The sequence below is a fragment of the Wasmannia auropunctata genome, unplaced genomic scaffold, assembly GCF_000956235.1.
Source record: "Wasmannia auropunctata unplaced genomic scaffold, wasmannia.A_1.0 LD335903.1, whole genome shotgun sequence".
In the NCBI taxonomy this organism is placed as follows: domain Eukaryota; kingdom Metazoa; phylum Arthropoda; class Insecta; order Hymenoptera; family Formicidae; genus Wasmannia; species Wasmannia auropunctata.
Window position 1 is genome coordinate 458,348 of NW_012026987.1, and position 14,872 is coordinate 473,219.

Below are 14,872 nucleotides of genomic sequence, written 5' to 3' on the forward strand. Positions count from 1 at the left end.
CGTTATAATTTTGCGAAATTTAATATTAAAGCTGTAAAAGAGTTACCGTATTTTTCAACGTATTTTTTACCGTTTTACAACTAAAGTATGTATTAAAGAAATCTTGCAGTGTAATAAAACTCCAATATTTGATTACCAAACTCTTACTAACTTTGATTTTTACAACAAATTTCTTTTGAGAGTGCAAAGTTTTAATAATCTACTTAATTTAGAATAAAACTTTTTTAGCACATTACATACTGTAGAAAGTTTAAGATAGTTTTTTACAGCATTAACTCAAAATATCTCAAAATTGTGACATGTCAAAACATTACTAATTGACATTAAAACATGAGATTAAACATAAAAAAATGACAACAAAGGTAATTCTTTCTTTTAGAATCTCTTTGCATGTCAAACTGTACAACTGTATATAATTGGGTCAGCGCGGTCAAACGCGCAGAAAATATTTCATATTAATCGAACGACATCTAGGTACGGATAATTAACGCTAGTCGGGGGTCCGCGATTAATAATAGTTGACGAACGCGACAAACGCGCCGCGCAATTAAACGCGCTTGTCGCGCGGATATATTATAATAATTTTCGTGGCGCGCTCGGCACTTATTTACACGCGCGCCGACATAATTGATGCCATTCGGCCGCCGTTCGGGCATTATATCGCGGCTGTTTACATTAATTCACCGGCAGAAATGATAGCGCGCATAATTTCGGGCTGCATGGCGAATCGCGATCTCGCGTCCGAGCAACGTGGATTACCTAACATTGCGCGATGCGACGAGAGAGTGGACCCGTCGCATAATAATGCGATGCTCGATGGAATAATAATAATCCCCGATGCTATCACAACGGTGTTCTGATCTTCTTAACGCTGTAATTTGATCCGAGGACGCATACGTCAATCCGATACAAACGCGGTCGTTATCGCTATTACGGTCAACTTCATTTATAATCATCGATAATCGACAACTTGTGTTGATATAATCATTTAATTCGTTTGATATTGAACCTTCAAAATATCAATTGGTGAAATATTCCGAATCACCCAGTATCTTCTCTTTTACATGACGCTCTTTATATTCTTCCCTGCATGTATTATGCATTCATTCTTCGCTGAAACAACGCGAGTAAAATTGTTTACAGAATAGACACCGCGCGTGGAGCAAATAATCAAATAGGGCTTCATCATGAAAAAATCGCACGCAAAGTGTCGCGAATATAAATCTACCGTGGCAGCCTAAATTATCTACATCTCAGGCAAAATAATAACCTCCGTGATACAACCTGACCTCGGCTGGTCGCGAAATATATAGACGAACGTTTCAATCCGCGTTTCGAGGAAAAATATACGGTCGGCAACGTAATTTAATTCGCTCTCCTCTATAAGCGACGACGGCAGTGGCGCGCGCTCGAGAGTCAACGCGAGACTCTCGCCGTTCGTTAGCCCTGTATACCTTATGTTAGCATAATCTTTTATTACACGGCCGCAAAAAAGTTCCGGCCCGCCACTAGCACTTAATTAAGTTTCCCTCCCCCGAGAAACGTCCTCTTCCTCTTGTTATTAAAGAATCTCTAACTACCTTCGCTTACCTCGCGCTTCGTGCACGAAACTTCCGACCGTCCATTACGGAATGCCCGCTTCACGCGAGACCTGTATCAAGCGTAGTACAGCTTACTCGTTGCATGTGGCCATCAGTTTGTAGCGCGAATTATCCAAGAGTAGCTACGATTATACGTGGTATACGACGACAACACTTTTTCCAATGGCACGACAAACGCGAATGATTTTTAACTTGACTATACTTCAATTGTATAAAGCGAAACAAACAAACGATGACGCAGCCATCGAATATCACGTTTAAAATTCCGGCTAATTGCGGCTCTGGCTTCTCTTGTAAGAAAAAAGCAACGGAGGCAACGGCAAAAAGCAGAAAAGAGCAGAAGGAGGACATCATCTCATGCTTTGTGTTCTGGAGTCAATCTCCGGAGAGAGACGCAGAGTGGCCATCATTTTTCTTCGATCAAAAGCAAATCGATAGCTACATCCGGCCGCGCCGGGAGGAGGAGCGCCACAAACGCGAGCTGCACTACTTCCATCAGGTACAGCAGTGAAGAAGGGTCTAGTTGAGTTTTCCCCTTCCTCGGCGGAAGCAGAGAGGAAGGAAAGATCGTTGCTAATGACGATTAATAACTCGGCGGCGGGTCTCGAGAGGAATTGATTACGATCGGGAACATGCAAAGTGATTCGCTACAGAAAATATGTCGCGTGTGTCTGCGCGCGCGCATTGATGTGCGCCCGAGCGTCGCACTGATTCCCAATACGAAAGCTTTAGAAAGCGTCAAGGAAAAGATCGTTCTAGCGGAAGAATGTTTTATATATGAAGCGGCGATGTTCGCGTTCATTAACGAATGACGAAATGCAATTTCGCGAAATTGACAATTTCCAATAGATTCCTGCAAACGATATGATTGGGGGAGATATATGCATGCAGGCTAGCACGTCAAACTCTCAACTGATAAATATTATATCACGCATCGATCCTGCGACCCTCGTAAATATTGTACAGACAAATAAATTGATATAATATTATATTATATAAAAAAACGTATTATTCTTAAAACATTTATTTATTTTTTATCAATATGGAAATAGAGAGACACGATAATCTGATCTCTCTGATTTAATTAATCCATGATGAGCCAAAAATGGACGGGCGGATAAAACCGTGCGGCGTTTCGCGTGAAATAATCTAATAAAACTTTTGCAGGCTCCCATCACTCGTCGCCTGTCGATCGAATTTTGTGAGACGGGCCACCGCGAACGGACATTTTCGGAGCCGCAATCAAGCGGATTGGCTTTTTCAGTCCGGCCAATTCCTACGGCAAACCGAACGACCGCCGCGTCGGCCGCGCCATGCTAAAATCAACACAAGCCGCTAGTAGGATTTAATATAGATCCCAGTTTTCGCTAAAACGCAGAGGAAGCCGACATATCCGACGGCTTCCTCTTCGCTTTAATCGCTGCACACGAATATCTCTGCCTTGTTCGAGCGAAAAAATTTTCTAAACTGCACGAAACGCTGCATGGTGTTTACCGTCATCAAAAGACACAATCGCTATATTTCCTGTCCCTTTTTCTCTCCCCCTCTTACTGCTTCTCGTTTTCGATACACCTCTCTTTTCCCTCGCCTCTCTTTCTCCAACAAAAAAAGAAAATAGATGTAAAACCGCTTGCAAACCGCTTTGTAAACATTTTACTCAGATTAAAAAAGTTCAGCGACGAGCATCGCTTAGGTACGCAGGTACGTGGAATTCCGCATGAGCTTTCAATTAAATCGCGAATTTAAGCTACTACTAACAACTCCAACTGTTAATGTAAAAAAAAAGATTCTTGGCCACGCTATGCTAAACGGCAGGAAAATCGAACACACCTGAATACAAATGGAAAAATGCGTTTTAATCTTTAATAGGTTGTGTTTATACAGCGTGTTTATCGAGCGTAAAATAAATAGTTAAAATTCCACGAGCACATTTTCTACCAATTGACGTTGTCTCTTTTTCAATAAAAAAATTCGACAAGAAAAATTAAAAATCAAAAACAACAGATTTTACCTATACCTATAGATTACGCATACCTATATTCGAAAACTTATGTTAAACATCATATTTTATAAGATTACAAAACTATACAAGTGTGAAATGCTATTGTTAAAAGACAGTTATCAATATTGCGAGATATTTATATTCTTTATCGATCCAATTAATTTCTGTATTTCTTAGTTATTACATCTCAGTACTTTCAGTTTGTTATGAGATTTGTCAGGAGAAATTCCGTCTGTTCATCCAACCATCGCGACGATAACCGTCGTAGAAACGAGATGACATACGCCATCATCTCGCGGGCTTATCAGCGAAGCATAAAGCCGCTCTAGTTACGGTCGCGATAAACTGCCGCAAAACTCAATAGCGGCCTTCTTATAGCGCGTAGTTAATGCAACCCGTCAGGTTCATATCTACTGGCCGTTTATATCAACGACATGCACTTGTACGGAGGATGACGGAACGACGAAGGTGAAGTGGTAAACGTTAACCCGCCCGTGTTACAGCGTATAACATCGAGATCTGCATACGCGGTATAAAAAGTTCGACGAGCCCTTTATCGTCCCTTGCGGGAAATTCGAGCTGGTAATTACGGTATTCAAAGTTTCACCCTTGTGCGATACGACCGTCATTAGGTACCACGTCATAATAAAATAACGGTACATATATAGGTACGCTTCTCAGGACTCGATCGAATGAGCTGATTGTGGAGGTTTAGACGCCATGGGATAAATGCAAGTACAAATTACGATCGCGAGATAATAACATAACAATCTATGATAATAATTTCGATAAATTACATTACGTTATGCTGAGCGAATGAAACAGGTGAAAAAGTGGAAAGAATTAATGAATTAACTGTAAGTCAAGAAAGTGGCCTAAACCGTGTTGGTCTGTAAATGCGACTATCGCGAGAAGATTTTAACGTAATTGTACAAGACATTTATTTACAGCGAGAACTGTATTTCCACAAATTACACCGAAACAAGATTAATGCCCGGCGAAAAACTATCTGATGAAATAAAACGTCGCCGTGGGGCTATTTATAACAGGCGAGGCGAGGTATCAACACGCGCGATCACTTCGCCGCAGCGAAGTCATAATCGCAAATAATTAGCGCGAGAGAGCTTACGCCGCGCGTCGCGCGCCGCCGCGCCGGTCGGGTCTCCCCGCTCGAGCAGATCGTATCCTATCGGCTTATTAAGTTGCCACCGCGCCGAGCATACTGCGCCAGTGGCGTGCTATAATTTCCAGGGTTATACCGTACTTTAAAGGCGTACTAAAGTCCGCCTTCCCCCCCTCAATCCCACCCCCTTCCCACCTTAACCGCAAAGCGAGTGGATAAGTAAGAGGCTACAGGCAAGGGCGCGCGAAACTGTCTTCCTCTCTCTCCCTCCTCTTCCCTTCCTTCAACTTTCTCATTCTCTTTCCCATCCCTCTCCCCGATTCTCTCTATCTATCTCCCGTAGAGATAGAGAGATAAATTGTTTGGCGAGAGGGCTCGCCGCTCAAAAGTTTTGCGATATTTCCACTGTTAGTTAAAATTAGTGGAGTTCCCGAAGGCAATTCTGATAACGCTATCTCCCGTCCATGATGCCCACCATCGCATTTCCCGTCCCTCTCTTCTGGTATCTTCTGGTCTCTTTCTTTTGCGGCCCATATCGCTACATCTTGTACACCTTGAGTCGTTTCGAGACAGAATTTCTCACGAGAGAAACGCAATAAGCTTCAAAAAGATGTGTTCTGTAGCGACTTTGGGATTAGGGTTTTACAGCAGAGATTTAAATCTACTAGTTCCAATCTATGCCTATTTTTTCAGAGCTATTACCACATTGATCAAAGAAACGGATATTCCGTTTATCGATTAAATGAAACCCGAGGTAGAATCGTATCTCGACCAATGCAGGCTTGCAGAATGGCGCAGCGCTTATCGGAGTCCGGCGTCATCGGTGTCGACAATTAGCGGAGTTTAATCGCCGCTCGGTCAGCTGTAATTAAGGGTCTCGCTTCTCCACCGAGTATGACAAAAAGGAGAATGCACGAATTAAAGCCGGGACTGAAGCGCAAAAACTGCGTGCAGATGTACTTGTCATGCTCAAGTGACGTAGATACGCGTCACATCGCCATTAAATCAGAATTTTACTTTGGCAAGAAGAAATTTTACTGTTTTGTTATAAATATTTGAGAAATTGACAACGTTAAATCTCAACGTTAAATCGTTTTATAAAAATAGATAGTAAATATGTGTGTGCGTTTTATCTATAAAATTTTTCTAAAATTCATTAAAAAGATCGATCTAATTAGGAACTGTACGATCAAGTGCAAAAGTTTTTCTCAGCAAAGCGCCGTATTATTTGACCGAAGGAAGAGCGTGAGAGCGCAATCTCTCCTTTTAATAAGACACTCGGTAATTTTAATCCGTCAGTCGCTCCTCCATTCTCTCTCGCTTAATAGAATTTGTAACTTGGGGATTATGCGCAGATATACGGGATATCTGTGCCCGACCGCGCTTCCATTTTAGGTAGAACCAAAAGTCGGCGGACTCCATAATCTAATAGTCTTGATTTAATGAAAATTACGGAGCTTTTGTTCATATTCCACATATCATCATACATGTGGGGTTGTTCTATATTTAATTAAATCGTTTAGCTGTGTATGGGTCTGTAATATCTCTCTAGCATTTTTCTCTGTTCTAAACATAATTTATGAAATAACTAAAGTATAATACTGCACACAGATTTGAAATATCTTGACAAATTTCGACAGCGAATAGTCGAAAACATGCGGTGTAGTCAAAACGTTATTTTATCAAAAGAACACGATATCGTATCTCGTGCGAATGACGCGCGAGTGAAACCAGCCTGTGTCTCTTTATTCACAGCTTGTTCGTTGTAAAATACCATCAGACATTAAAAGAATCAATAAAGAAACAAAACAACCCTGACGTATAACTATCTGTTAAATTTATTACATAACGTAAAGCGATTTTAAATGAATTAAATACCTTCAAACATATATTTTATATACTTTCGGTATATATATATAACTTGTTAACTATGCCCGATCGTATATTCTCCCATATTGACTATTGATTTTATTAATCAATCTATTGCCAAATATTTAAATATCTTTTATATCTATATATATTAAAGACAGAAATGCGCTATAAAGGATAAGGAATGTAAATCGAGACTGCGATTCCACAGATCATTATTCGTCAATTCCGAAGAAAGCATAAGTGCAATCAGTTCGGGTTCTGATTAATTATCGCAGCGATAATATCTCTTATCTCTGACACGAATAAAACGTTCTAACGCGATTGCATTTAGCACGACAACGTCAATAATAGATGAAAAAAAAAGATCGGTAAGCATCTAAGCGCGTCATATGGTTCAGCAAAAAGTCTCTATTAATATCTGTGCGCTCCTGCGACTCTAATCTTTCTTATCCAATTTTATGGTCGAACGAGCAATCTACTGACATTTGGGACGTGTTCAATGACTTTCTTGACAGATGTCGATTCTCCGCTTTATACGTAAAAATTCAAATAGTATATTCGTCGACATATCTGACAACGCAAACTAAAAACGAATGGTTATTCACGGGACAACGGTTATTGTCATTGTTACCTGCACTTTCAATATAGAAATCCTTGTAAATTTGAAATTAAAGCCACGTTGAAATAAATTCTGCTAGGTTGCATCCGCATGGTGCATTCGCATCTACATTCCCGCGCGTATCAGACGACGTCACAAAGCTTGCGTTTCCACGTCTCGCGAGCTTAACTCTCAGGCTTTTTGCCGTTCCTCGCGAAGCTTTTCGCGAGTGAGCGAATCGAATAACGCGATCTGTGCGTTCATGCGATTTCTCGCGCTGCGCGCCGTGTACGCGCTTTACGTGAATTGTCGACAGGACGCAAATTTTCACCGTAGTGATAATTAATTATAATAATCGGTGCGCCGAGAGTCGTGAAGACCGGAGAACAATAGTAATTTCGAGTTTCCAATGCGGCAAAGTCTTGCTAGTTTACCGAGATATCTAGCTCTTGCAGAGAGTTAGCTAGAAATTTGAATTTCGACTTGGAGGGAAGGACTTGAAACAAGAACGAGATCCTTACCTTCAAGGATGGCCTGGTTCTTATCTCCTCGTTGGCCCACCGATCTGCAACAACAAAGAGAGAACAATGAAGATAAGACTATTGTGGAATGGGTACGGTCCATTTCCGCATAATTACTGCAGCGTTATTATCGTATAAAAAATTAAATTAAATATGCGCGCTGGGTGCAACATTATTATCGCAACAATTTAGATCGATACTCGCTGGTGCAGCAAACTTGCTTAAACTTCCTGCTTGAATAATAACACAATTTTACGTTAGCATAATATTTACGAAACGTCGCTGCATCAGCAGCAACTGCTTTACTCCTTTACGAGAAACCGAAGGTTACGCTACGACAATAACGGGATATCCGGCGAAAGGATCACCGCGTGGCGACATTAATCCTTTGTGCGAGGCGTATCGCGAACTTGACGAAGAGTAACTGGCGGAAATAAGCGATCCCTGTCACGAAGCGAGGAACAGAAGAAATACCTATAAGCCGATACCGAAAGAATTAGCTGGCTACGAGGACGCCATTTAAGCGAGTTGTTGCAAACTTCTGTAAGCTTCGTGCTAACTAGAGGCACGGAGAAACAGGGCTTACAAACTGTAATGCCTGTGATTCTTGCCGACCTAAGTCTTCACAGCGCACCGAACCGAATATTCTTGTCATACTGGGCAGAAAACCAATTATTTTATTCCTATCCAACATCTGCCTCGAGGCACGCATTTACTTTAAACACTTGGAGCGACTACTGAAAGTCTGCACGTCTGATTGTTTTAAAGTTTTAAGTTTGGATTTGCGAGTTGCGAAAGATGGGAGTCTTTAAAAGTCCATAAGAGTTCATGGTAGAGAACTGAAAGTTATTAATTTACATTCTAACTCGTATTAAAGGTTGTACTAGTAAGATTTTAAAAGAAAGATAAATTTTATATATATAAATTTCATACATCTCAAAATGAAAAGATTAAATCGTACCTAAATTTTATAATATATATTATATTATATCGCATGAATATCACACATGTTTTATGTTTAATAAAAAGAAAAGAAATGTTCAGAGAAATTGGTGATTTTCTTTCATGTTTTCATTCCATCACTATTCGAAAACTATCAAACTATCGCACGGGCATATTGACACACGTGGCGCGGCTTAATCTCCCGCATCAATCAGCTGATGATACCGCGAATAGCTCGCTATTTTTGAGTGACACAAACCTTTGTTCGAATTACGGTTAGTATAGGCACTTTAGCTGATTCGAAATATATTTTATCTCAAAATCAATCTCTTTTTTTTTCAGAGAGTCAAAAAGAAAAAACAAGATTATTTTACATATGTATGTATATAATTCTATTTAATTCAATACAGCGCTTTTTCTTTTGTAAGTATATATGTATGGTGCGTGCTAAATATTAATAAGTTTAGATACTGTCCATCTAATTGTAAGATAGCCATGTACTACAAAAATAGATTTCTCCACATATACAAGCAGATAATCTTCAATAATGTGTGAACAGGTTTCGCATGAAAGACTCGCGGCGTAAGCTAATGCTCGTTCGCTCGTGACTCCTTGCTAAGAGAATAGAGATTCAGATTTCTCGTGGTTTCTTTGTAATTTAGTCCCTTCCAGCTACCGCTGGTAAAGGAACGGTGAACCGGTAGATAAAGAAGCGAGATATCGAGGTCAGGTGCATTTTCACAGTCCAGAGTTGGTTGCCGATATATATCTCGCGATTGCGCGAAAGGGTGAAGAAAGGGGTGGAACCGAGCTGAGGCGAAGGGCGGGGTAAGGTGTATAGCGAACAGAGGGTCTGGTATTCAACCAAGAAGGCGGGATGCGGCAGTTAAAAGCCTCGCACATTCTGCAAGTTTCTGGCGATGGCGATACTTACGAGCGATTTGAGATTTAAGGTCGACTCGACGCCATTCATCGCTAAAAGCCTCGTATCTGCGCGGCTGTCGGTTTTAATGATTAATACAGCTCGTCGCTCAAGGATTAAGTCGTAGTGGATAAGCGACGCGGGTGACTTTACGCGCAGGACGAAAAGAGGAGAGAGTCGCGCGAGGATGAAAGGATCAACTGAATCGAGTTATATTTTTACACTGACTCAAATTTCATTCCCAAATCGTGGATCTTAAAAGTATCACGGTCCTATAAAGTCGATGAGATAGAGAATTTATACGAAGCGCATTAGAAAACACGAAACTAACTTGTGAATTTAAGATGGATTACTTTTACAATTATTCAATATTGAAAATTGAAAGATATTAAGTATATACATTTTCGCAAATTATAGTGAATGATCCGAGAATCTGAGAAAGCAAGAAACCATAAAATTAAAAATTCATGCAGGTGAATAACTCATATATGTATATGCCACACAATTTTTCCCCCGTTCTGTTTTAATGAACCAACTTTTTTCCGTTATAGTCTCACGTTTGTATATATTTTCTATGTTCATCGTATCGTAAGGAAATTGTAAGGTCCAAATTAGGCGCAATACAGCGAGCTATGAAAAAGGTCTACAAAATTCCAAAGGTTTACAAAATTCCACGAAGCTACGCAGCTTCAACTCTACGCATTCTCCCTCGTTACCGCTCAAGCTCATTTCTATAGCGTCGCCGAACTGAACCCGCGCCGTCGCTGCCGCCACCTGATAACAACGTGCCGGGCATCGGGCGAAAATAAAAATACGAGACGCGGCTTTTGTTCGGCCGCGATGAGTCCGAACAATTCCCGTCCGCCCGTTTAATCGCGACGTCCATTTATACAGCGGGGAAGGGAAAACGGCGGGAGGGAAAAGGGAAAAAAAATAATTGCGAACGAAGCAACGGGGATCACCGGCTTCGTTCGGAAGAATCGAGCGATCTCGCTCCTTTGTCCGGCAGGATGCTCCTTCCATCGCCGCGGTATTGTTCATAATCCTCGACTCGAAAGCACCCACCGAGTTTTTTTTACGACCGCCAATTGTCAGACTGCATTTCGCACATCGGCAGAAGGGGTACGATGCCGTCAAAGCGGATTAAATCGCCGCACGTAATCCTGTCGCGAGCACCTGCCAATCCGTCCCACATTTCGCTAATTAATCTCACTAATTATTCGCTAGTTGGGCTCAGCAGCAAGGGCAAAAAACAGCCGCTTTTTTCAAGCTGAGGGCTCACGATGATGACGCGACTAACCGCAAGAATAATCTTTCTCTCTTTTAATTTTATAATAATTATAAATTTTTATAAACGTGCGTTAATATACCTTGGCAAAAAATGTCAATTTCATTGAATTACTAAAAAACTATTAATACTTAATGGCTAATGTCTACTTATTGCCTGTACAGTCAAATAATAAGATAAGAATTGAAAACATAAAAGATGAGATAATTTAATACTCGTAATTGATTACAATACAATTAAAATTTAAAAAATACACATAATGCAATGCATATGCTCGTAATAAATATTATGTAAATATACATTTATATATAAGTTGACAATGCAATTCCTCAAGAAGATGCAGACAGTTCTTCGAGTTATTTCTACACCGACACAAAAACTGTTTTTACATTTGGAATGCAAATACAGAGAGCACTAGCGCTTATTTCTGTTCAGCAGTTAATTGGTTTACAGCGACTGCAAACTTATTTAGTAGTGGCAAGGTAAACTATTAATTAATATTCCCGTTATTTCACATTTTACGTCGCGTCAACCAAGGAGACAGAGCCTCCTTTATTAATTCAATTCATGGGCAAATAATCTCCGAGAAAATCAACATTTATATTTTCTGATAAATAAATCCCGAAAGGGCACACCAAACGAGTTCAGGTTTGTTAATTAGATCACAACGATAAATTCTTGACGCGCGTGCGCGCGCGCGCGCGGAGATAAACTCTTAATTAATTAATTAAAAGAACTCTCCGGCGTGGTGGAAGATCCCCTTCGGTTACTTTCTTTCAAACTTTTCCCAGGACCAAAATCACTTAAATGAAGATTATTTGCGCGTTCGCAGTTGATAGTACGGCCAGATATTCTCAACTAATCAATGTAATTGCATAGCACATGAATCCATTTGGTTGACAGATTTTTGGCGTTAAAAAAATTAAAACTTATATTGTGCATTCGACGATATTCATGTTTTCTGCATGTAACTTTATATCCTCCATAAAATCATATAACAATTGTTAACAAGCGTTAAAAACAAAAAATTAACTGCGACGAAATTGCATAAAGCAGCATCAAAGTATTAAAATTATATCAAAATTACGTAACAAAATTATATAACGAGTTGAGTAATAATTATAAACATAACAATAAAACATTTTTAATGCAAAAATATAATTTTCATAATTTAATGAACACAGGACAAACTTGTAGTATATGTTGATTAATTAACATCTACTAGAAGCACCAATATTCGCAAAATAAAATGTTTACTTATTTATGAGATGAGAAGGTAATTACTAATTAATATAACAACGTATGTCAAGAATGTTAAATCGATTTTCTTCATTGCATTTATCACTCGATTCGCTTCAGATATAATGATCAACATGCGGAACAGAGTACTAATTAGAGAGTTCTTATTTATCATTCACGTCACAAGGAAAGTTTATCGGAGATAAGCTATTAATAATCTTGCAGGAATATCAGCGTAGAGTGCAACAAACAATTTACATTACGCAATTCCAGACGGAGAAACGTAGAAATAATTGCGGTGCAGTCTCCTACCTAGAGAGCAATATTTCTTATATGTTCTTGTCTTAATATATCTTGCTTATCTGTCGCTTCGTATCAAGTATCTAAATCACGTACATAAATAGTACAGCCTCACCGCGCATTCTTAACAATGCACTTTGCCTAAAGCTGAAAACTTCATAATCGACTGCATTTCTATCAAAATGATGGTCGCGCTAATCTCTACGCGATAATCGCGGCGACGAATTAACGGGTCCTCCTGCCCGTCAATTACCATAATTAATTGGCGATTGATTAATGGTGACACGTGGAATAACGCGTCGCGACGTCCGAGCGCGTCGATTGTTCGTACCGGGCGATTAATCGAGCCGCCGAATTTCTCCCCGGCCAGCCCGAGGGGATAATTTATTTACCGGGTGGCTCGTTAATAAATTAAGACCGGCGTGAAAGCTTAATGAAACGTCTCGCGATGTCGCTCGAAGAATTACGAGCTTTCCTCTCTCTTCCAACCTCTCTCCGCCGCGCCGCATCGAGAGACCACAAAAAGGATTCCGACCGGTCGTATAAGGACTCGCGATTACGAGTCCGGCGATCCCGAAGGATCGAGACACGTCTGCTGGTGTCCTTCCGACAAAGAGATAATCAATCTTGCTGAATAAATAAATAATTTTCGGAAAAGAGACTTTTGAAGAATAAAACATTTTTGCGCAAAAAACAAAACATCTATAAAACATTTTTGAAAACACGCCCGACTCGATATCAGACTTAGACTACGGTGTGCGCGTCACGAAACAGAAGCCAATAAATTCAACATGGTAGTTGTTCGCAATGCTTCCTTCCATAATAACCGTGCTCATGCCATGCTGGTCGCTGCGCCATGTATCCTAGCCGGCGAGCTTTTTTGCGACCAAAAGGAATATTTTCCCTGCAGGACGAGAAAACGCAGGACCATTGTTCTGAACGGTGAGCGTGGAAAAGAGAAAAGTGGAAAAAGACGTAACGAACAGACGCGACCGAAGAAAATGGATCGACCGGTCATTTCGCCTCCTCCCACCGCTCTCCTCGCCACCGCTGCTAGACGCTGAAAGGGTATATGGCCCCTTTTTTAGGGCTGTTTCTACAAAAAAAAAAAGGAACGCGAGCAGTTCTTCGATCCGTTCCTTCTTTTTTTTTTTTTAAGGAAGCCTCTTGTATCGACAGATCGACACACACGAGAGTCACATCAATGATGATTAACTTGCAGCGAAAAGAGGATCATACACACATACGCTAGAGAGAGAGGGAGAACACGCGATGGAATTTATTGCAATCGATGTTTGGCGTTGGACATTGGCGAATCGAACTAATAATTCGACCAACCAGAAATATCGATGAAATACAGACTTTTCACTTGCGCGAAATTATTTGCGCACTGGCGATAAAACATTTTCATCCGTCGAAAAGGAACGTAAAAAGTATGCCAAATGCGAGCTGCATCCACGTTAAAAACATAGGGGATACAGATTTAAGCTGTCGGATATATTGAGCCCTGCAATTCGATTGGATATTTCACTGTCGGAATTTTATTTGGCTCGAATTGTAATTACCAGAAGCAGAATAAAAACGTATTTTGCAGAGTAAGTTAAGTATTAAAAGAATTAATTACAGGATTTTACCGCTGTCTGTAGAAAGTTTGCATTTTTTATTTAATGGTACGAGGAACTGAAACCACGTTATTATTATTGTAAATATGAATACTAGTGTTGCAGCCTCACAATTTCATGGACGTGCATTAGTAAACGCCGCCGTACTGTCCTCCTGGCATAATTCCATATTTTTATTACAAATCCGCGTATGCGTTGTACCGTGCATTACCACGAGCATCAACGACAACGAGAACAGTTGGGGAAAATGTGGCGAGTCCTTCGATGCGCCAGTCCGCAGAGTGCACTGTATCTTTTACCCTAGTTTCTCTCTTCATCTCTCCGTTTCTCTCTTTCGCCCTATACCTCTGTTTCTCTCTCGACGCGCGATTTAATTTAAGTTTAATGCGAGCCGGCGCACGTGGTCACGTACACTCAACAATGGCGAAAGGCTTGGTATCCAAGTAGAGAAACGCATCGGCGAAATTCACGCCGACGCTTCCCGAGCATCCGGAGTCGTAACTTAATCTACCGGGTGTCTTGGAATGAGATAAAACAAAAGGAAGAAGTTGTTGGCCGAGATTTTTCTCAGGGTGGTGCAGTCTTTAGCGTAATACGAATTGCTGGCTCGAATTTATCGCTATTCGATACTTGGGTAGTTTCGTACGTTGAACCTGACACAGATTCGGTTTTGAGACTAGCCGAAAGTTTGACGGCGTATGCGAAACAGCGTTATGTAGCGCGTTTCTCTCCTCGAGGCTCAAGCAACTGCAGGATAATAATCGTAATAATCGATGTCAATAAAACAAGACAAATGAAGTCTTGACAAGCGCCTTACGTCCGACACACGCGTTTCCCGTACA

At 40.5% G+C, this 14,872-nt stretch overlaps 1 protein-coding gene across 2 annotated transcripts in view; it reads right to left on the reverse strand.

The window, feature by feature from the left end:
- Positions 1 to 14,872, reverse strand: part of LOC105455249 (leucine-rich repeat-containing protein 24) — a 102,094-nt gene that overhangs the window by 23,475 nt on the left and 63,747 nt on the right. The window contains exon 2 of one of the 2 annotated variants that reach the window (XM_011698442.1): positions 7,718 to 7,761. The exons of the other annotated variant lie outside the window; for it this stretch is intronic. The gene's annotated coding sequence lies outside the window, so the exon portion shown is untranslated. The remainder of the gene's footprint in view (positions 1 to 7,717; positions 7,762 to 14,872) is intronic. 2 annotated transcript variants of the gene reach the window in all.